This window comes from Oryctolagus cuniculus, chromosome 14, assembly GCF_051225735.1.
Source record: "Oryctolagus cuniculus isolate XC-2025 breed Fujian yellow rabbit chromosome 14, ASM5122573v1, whole genome shotgun sequence".
In the NCBI taxonomy this organism is placed as follows: domain Eukaryota; kingdom Metazoa; phylum Chordata; class Mammalia; order Lagomorpha; family Leporidae; genus Oryctolagus; species Oryctolagus cuniculus.
The window spans coordinates 76,545,053-76,552,299 of record NC_142880.1 but is presented as its reverse complement, the minus strand read 5'-3'; positions in this window follow the sequence as shown (position 1 = coordinate 76,552,299).

Sequence of the window (7,247 nt, the reverse complement as noted above, 5' to 3'; positions counted from 1 at the left end):
AAGAATAGTAATATGCCTTAGAGTTATCAAATGGTTTCCACTGTAAAGGACTTTCACATGTATTTTTTAACGATTTATTTATTTGTTTGAGAGGCAGAGTTACAGAGAGAGAGAAATCTTCTAGCTGCTAGTTCACTCCCCAAATGGCCACAACAGCTGGGGCTGGGCCAGTCCGAAGGCAGGAGCTTCTTCTGGGTCTCCCACATGGGTGGCAGGGACCCAAGCACTTGGGGCATTTTCTGCTGCTTTCCCAGGCCATTAGCAGGTAGCTGGATCAGAAGAGGAGCAGCCGGGACTCGAACTGACACCTATATGGGATGCTAGTGTCGCAGGCGTCAGCTTTATCCCCACATATATTATTTAGATTTTGTAGTAACTTACGAGTGTATCCCCATTTGCAGAGAAACAAATAAAAGTTCAGGTTCAGGTAAGACAAGAAATTTTGTGAAGTTACAGAGCTAGTAAGTGGTAGAGCTACCTGATCTCCTACCTCCACATCCAGAGATTTGTCTCAGACCCATCATCAGAGACACCAGGCCTTGCCAATTCTCCATGATATAAATGATGCTGTGCCTAACTAAATGCTTAACTGGTTGCTTTCATCAGGGTCCAGCAGAATGGAAATCAGAGTCTTGTCCCCTTGCACACAATATGATCACTTGAGAACTTCACACATACACACAACCTAAAGCCATCTGAAGGCACAAAACAGCAATCAATAACTCTCTGTATCAGTGCAGTCCCCTGCCTTCTAGAATGTTGGTTCCACAAACATTCCCTGGCACTTTAAGAGCTGTGCCCTGCCTCCTTATGTGAGAAGGCTTTTGGACAATCTGGGAGCACATTAGCTGCCTCAATGAAGTGAAATATTTTGGTTGGCACACTGTCAACTGTTAATCCAAAGGTTCAGCCTGACTGTTCTACTTAGAATAAGCATAAATGCATTTGGACCCACCAATTCAGAATCTGAAACATTCTGGCCAAAGTCTAAAGAAATTGGCCTTCTTACCAGTGAAAATTCAAACTCAAAGTGAAAAACACCTTGCACAGAGGCAATACTGTTATTTCCTCTGTGACTGATGCCAGAGCATGCTGTGGGTTTTCAGGGTCATGCAATGGTAGCTCCTTCCAGCATCACCCACCCATAATTAAAATTAATTTTTTCCCACTTTTTGGTCTCGTTTTTACCTAAGCTGGAAAGTTTCTCAGGCTGTAAGGGAGCATGTGTTGCTGTCTCAAGTTTTTCTAACAGGGAATGCTGACGATGGGCAAAGTGGGCACAAAGCTTCCGTGAAGCCTGAGTTGACCTTCTCCTTATCTTCTCTCACAAACCAAATCCCAGAGAGAAAGAGAGAGGGAGAGGAGAAGGGAGAGGGAGAGAGAGAAAGAGAGAGAGAGAGAGAGAGAGAGCCTGAGGCTTGGTTGCAGGACATTATCTAGGCTAAACTGAAATCACCATACCTTCTAGCTACTGCTGATGTCTATAATTATCTACTATCTTAAAAATCTACTGGAAGATTTCACTAAGCTAATGAGTGCTTCCTGAGTGTAATCAGTAAAATCAGCTTTCAACAACATGAGAGGTTGCTTAGCACATAATGATACTTGGAGAAAAAGTACAAGCATGTAAAAATAGTCGTAGAAAATATTTAAAGGAAATGCATCAAAATATTAACACTTTGAAGTCATAATCATGTGAGTTCAGTGTCATTTCCTGCTTAGTATGCATTCCCTTTCCAGGAAATAAACCCTATATTTTACTTTGGGGGAAATATCTTCCTCTCATTCCCAAGCATGTGGCCTGGATTAGCTACAGAAATAGAACCTAGGAGTGAGTGCTATGGCATCATGGGTTAAGGAGCCACCTAGGACAACTGCATTCCATTTCAGAGTGCCTGTTCAAGCCCTGGATACTTAGTGCTTCTGATCCGGCTTCCTGCTAATGTGCCTTGGAGGCAATGCATGAAGACCAGGAGCTTGGGTTTCCTGTCACTCACATGTGAGACCCAGATGACTCTGGCTACTGGTTTTTGCTTGGCCCAGTCCCAGCTATTGTGGGCATTTGTGGAGTAGACCAGAGGATAGATCTCTCTCTCTCTCTCTTTCTCTCTCTCCCCCTCCTCCTTCCCTCTCTCTATCTCTCTGTTACTCTGCCTTTCAAATAAATAAATAAATCTTACATTAAAATGAAAAAGTAGAACGAAATAAACTGGAAGTAATCATCATCTCAATCCCATTTTCCATGGTCCATGCGTGGATATGTAAATGTAAGTTAACAGAAGGCAATGGAATCTAAAGAGATGCTTGCTAGAATGGGAAAAGCCAAGTTTTTACTCTTCTGCAAGAATGGTGTGCTGATGTTAGACTCAACCGCCGCAGGCATCCAATGGCCACAGAGTGAATGCACGGTAATGACCCAGACAGCCACTGCATGGAGCCCAAGGCTCCAGCCACAAAGTTGAAACCTTATGGAAATAAAGAGAGAAACCAAGTCCTTGGTGGCATCAGTCCTTGGAGTCATTGTACCACAGCTTGCCTTAAACCACTAGCCTTGCCAAAGTTGTATAGGGTTGTTTTGCCATGCGCAGTATGAGGAGCCCTGAAAGAGAAATCCATTCCAAGGCTGTATTTTAAATTATAAATATAACTTGTTATTTAAAAGTCAGGGAGAGAAAGAGAGAAAGAGAGAGAGAGAGAAAGAGAGAGAGAGAGAGAGAGTTCTTTCACCTGCTGGCTTACTCCCCAGATGGCCACAACAGCCAGGGCTGGGCCAGGCCAAGGCCAGGGACAGGAACCTCATCAGGGTCTCCCACATGGATGGCAGGGCCCCAAACACTTGGGCCATCTTCCACTGCTTTTCCCAGCCCATCAGCAGGGAGCTGGATCAGCAGTTGAGCAGCTGGGACACAAACCAGTGCCCATATGGGATGCTGGCATCACAGGTGGCAGCTTTTACCTACATGCCAGCCCCTAAAGGTAACTTTTTATTCTGTAATCCATTCATAGCCAGTTCCATAATGTTTTTGTGCACCACTCAGGGTTCAAATCCCGGAGTCTCCATTTAATAGATGTGAGACCTGGGAGAACTTGCTTCCCCACTGAAGGACGCTAATAAAGCTACTTCACAGAATTGTTGTAAGAATTGGTAACTAAGACGTAAAGCACAGGAAAATGCCTGGCACAGAGTAACCTCTCCGCTTGCTATTGTCATACCTGGTGATCGGCACTCATAGAAATTTCTGCCATGATGTTGCTGATCCAGAGAGAGCAGCCTGGCAAAGACTGTGGGTGGAAAAGGGGGTGGCTCCTATTACTTGAATATTTTCTCTCCTAAATCTCCATCCTGTTACCTTCCTGACAATGTGATGTGATGAAAATCATTAGAAGGCATTTCTGAGGCTTGAGTGAGATTAACCTGGTTTGGAGAGCAGTCCCCACGACAAGATTTTGGTTGTGTGGCCTTGGGCAAGTTGTTGAAGCTCTCAGCGCTTTAGCTCTCCCAGGTGTAAAATAGGGATGATGGGCAGGTGCCGCGGCTCACTAGGCTAATCCTCCGCCTTGCAGCGCCAGGCACACCGGGTTCTAGTGCCGGTTGGGGCACCGGATTCTGTCCCGGTTGCCCCTCTTCCAGGCCAGCTCTCTGCTGTGGCCAGGGAGTGCAGTGGAGGATGGCCTAAGTCCTTGGGCCCTGCACCCCATGGGAGACCAGGATAAGTCCCTGGCTCCTGCCATCGGATCAGCGCAGTGTGCCGGCCACAGCGCGCCAGCCGCGGCGGCCATTGGAGGGTGAACCAATAGCAAAGGAAGACCTTTCTCTCTGTCTCTCTCTCTCACTGTCCACTCTGCCTGTCAAAAAAAAAAAAAAAAAAAAAAATAGGGATGATGACACTCCGCATGTTTTGTAGCAAAGATGACCTGCGATATAAAGCACCTAGCACAGTGAATTCCTATCACATAGCTGACACACAAGAGAGAGAGGCAGTTATTATACTTGAAATTCAGGCATTGAAAATTTGTCTCCAGGAGCCGGTGTTGTGGGACAGCAGGTTAAGCCATCGCCTGCAACTCCAGCATCCCATAAGAGTGCCAGTTTGAGCTCTGGCTGCTCCACTTCTGATCCAGCTCTCTGCTATGGCCTAGGAAATCAGTGGAAAATGGCCTAAGTGCTTGGGCCCCTGCACCCACATGGGAGATCTTGAGAAAGCTCCTGGCTCCTGGCTCCTGGTTCCTGGCTCAGGGCTCCAGATCCGTGCAACTCCGGCCATTGTGGCCAACTGGGCACGTGGAAGAACACTAGACAGAAGACCTTTCTCTCTGTCTTTTTCTCTTTCTTTCTTTCTCTCTCTCTCTCTCCTTCTCTCTCTGTGTACTGACTTTCAAATAATTTTTTTTTTAAAGTAATCTGTTTCTGCATTAGGGTTTAACCATCTCATCTCTCTGAGCTAGACACTGATCCCCTTTTCCATATATCACTACATATGAACACTCAAGAGATATTATTTTTCTTCCATTTTTACCTTTGTGTATGCAGAAAAACGTAGGATGTATGTGAAAAAACACTCATGATAATAATGTCAAGAGGTAAGAAGGTGAAAGAGAATTGAATGCTTGAAGACCAAAAGGATGGAGGGGTGCAATGGCACATCCAGGCATTGGGGGCCCTCTCCTACTGATCCATGAGGCAGACCCAGAGCTGGACACAGAGAAAGGTTCAGTGCCCGATAGCTTTTTCAGTTTTTCCCTTTATTTACATAATGGACAGTAAAGGCTGCCATGAATGTCACTGGGAAATTTTCTACATGACCTCTGAGGCTGAGTTCCCTAGTCTGTCCATTGGGAAAATGTCTAATTTATGCTCTGGTCCCAGGTATTTGAAAGCAAGTTTTCAGAACCTGGCTGATCCTCTTGCTCTTCATATTACCCCCACCCCCAGCAGTCATCATGTGAAAGAAGCAGATACTCTTTATTCTAGCTTGTGTTTTCTTATCTATGACTATCTTGGCGGATATAAGAAAAGGTTGCATAGATTTGGGAGAGATAACACATCTATTCCAGTAAAGTATCTGTTTTAGAATTTTTTTTTTAATCTGTACTCTTCACTTACTAACTCTCCACACACGCCCACTGCTTTAGAAAAAAACAGACATGTGACAAGTAAAGAAAGTTCCCAAACTCTTAACTTTCAAGTTCAAAAGCACTGGTCCAGGGGCCAGCGCTGTGGTGTAATAGGTTAAGGCTCCACCTGCAGCACTGGCATCCCATATGGGTGCCAGTTCATGTCCCGGTTGCTCCACTTCTGATCCAGCTCTCTGCTATGGCCTGGGAAAGCAGTGGAAGATGGCCTAAGTGCTTGTGCCCCTGTGCCCACGTTGTGTACCCAGAATTCCTGGCCTCAGATAGGCCCAGCTCCCGCCGTTACGGCCATTTAGGAAGTGAAACAGCAGATGGAAGACTTTTCTCTCTGTTTCTCCCTCTTTCTGTCTGTAACTCTACCTCTCAAAGAAATAAATAAAATCTTAAAAAAAAAAATCAGTCCAGATGTTTGTTTGCTGACCTGTCTTAATTGTCCTTGCCATTAATATCAACCTCCCACCCTACGCCCACTCCTACCCCCAGGCTACATAAAGACTTTTCAGGTTAGAGAGAGGAGAGAGAGAGAGAGAGAGAGAGAGAGAGGTAGAAGCAAGAGAGCAAGAGCTAGAGATAGACTAAGAAAAGTGTCCTGTACCATGCCCCTTAACTTGAGGTGAGCTCCAAAGTGGGGTGAGAAAATGGAGGCTCATAATCATGTCAGGAATCTATTAACATCTCAGATCCTAAGAGGCAGCAGTCTAGCAGGTATTTCCTAGACACAGAATTGCAACAACCATAAAGCAAAGATGGCCAGCAGGAAAATCTGGTGAAGCCCCTCTGAATTTCTAGCAGCCCGAGAGGCACAGAAGTAGACATAAATTTCCCAGAGCTCCAACGAAGGGCACTGCATATAGCTGATGAAGGGCTAGGAGGTCTCGTAGTCTCGTGACCATGAGACCCAAAAGTGGAAAGTGGTATGGAATGCACACCCAGAGCTGGGGCCAAGGCCAAGGCCATCTCTGCAGATGCCTCATGTGAGGTGATGGCACCAGAGCTCTATGTTCACAGATCTGTTCATTCATTGCCCCTCATATACCCCTGTCAAGTCCTGCCCATCTCCCTGGCATCATTCAGAACAGCCTCTTCCTTTCCTTCCAGAAGGATCAACTGCTCTAGTTCAAGTCCTCATTGGGTAAAACACAGACTTCATTTTTCTGTTGTTATTATATTTTTAAAAAAGATTTTGCTTATTTGAAAGTCAAAGTTACAGAGGGAGAAAGAGAGAAAGAGAGAGGTCTTCCATCTACTGGTTCGCTCCCCAGATGACCACAATGGCCAGGGATGGGCTGGGACAAAGCCAGGAGCCAGGAGCTTCTTCTGAGGTCTCCTGTGTGGGTGCAGGGGCCCAAGCACTTGGGCCAACTGCTTTCCCAGGGACATTAGCAGGGAGCTGGATGGGAAATAAAGCAGCTGGCACTCAAACCGGGGCCCATATGGGGTGCCTGCCCTGCAGGCGGCTCCATAACTCACTACCCCACAACACAGTCCCCGAATGTGGACTTCTGGAGTAACCTGTGAACTCAGTTCAGCACTTCCAGTCTCTTGTTCCTCCAATGGTCCTCCACAGCATTAACAGTTTTGCTTTCTGTACCACAAACCTGCTCACTACAATTTCCTGCCTAAAACACTTCAGTACCTCCCCACAAAGGGAAGCCCGTGTGCCCCATGTAGCACAGTATCTAAGAAAGGTCTCCAACTTGTGTCCTGTGCTATTTCTCACCGCTGTGCCAATGCTCTGCTCTCTCCAGACTTCTCCATCCTGCCTTGTCCTTTCACGTCCACTTCCTCTTGCTGTTGCCTCTGCCTAGAGCCACCTCTCTCCACTTTCTCACAACGTGAGCTCACATTCATCTTCAAGAACCTGCTTCACTGTCACCTCGCCGCTAAAAAGCTTCTTCCAATGTCTGCAGCAAAAAGTAACTGCTCCCTCTTCTGACCCACCATGGCACTTTGGTCATATGGTGAACACAGCACTCTTGGCATCGTGCAAGTTGGGAAAGACTCACTCAAGGAACAAGGAATGTTTCCAGTCTGCCTCTTTTTCTGCTGTATTAGTCTCGTTTATGTTGCTATAACAATACCTGATAGTGGGTACTTTATGAAGAAAATTGGCT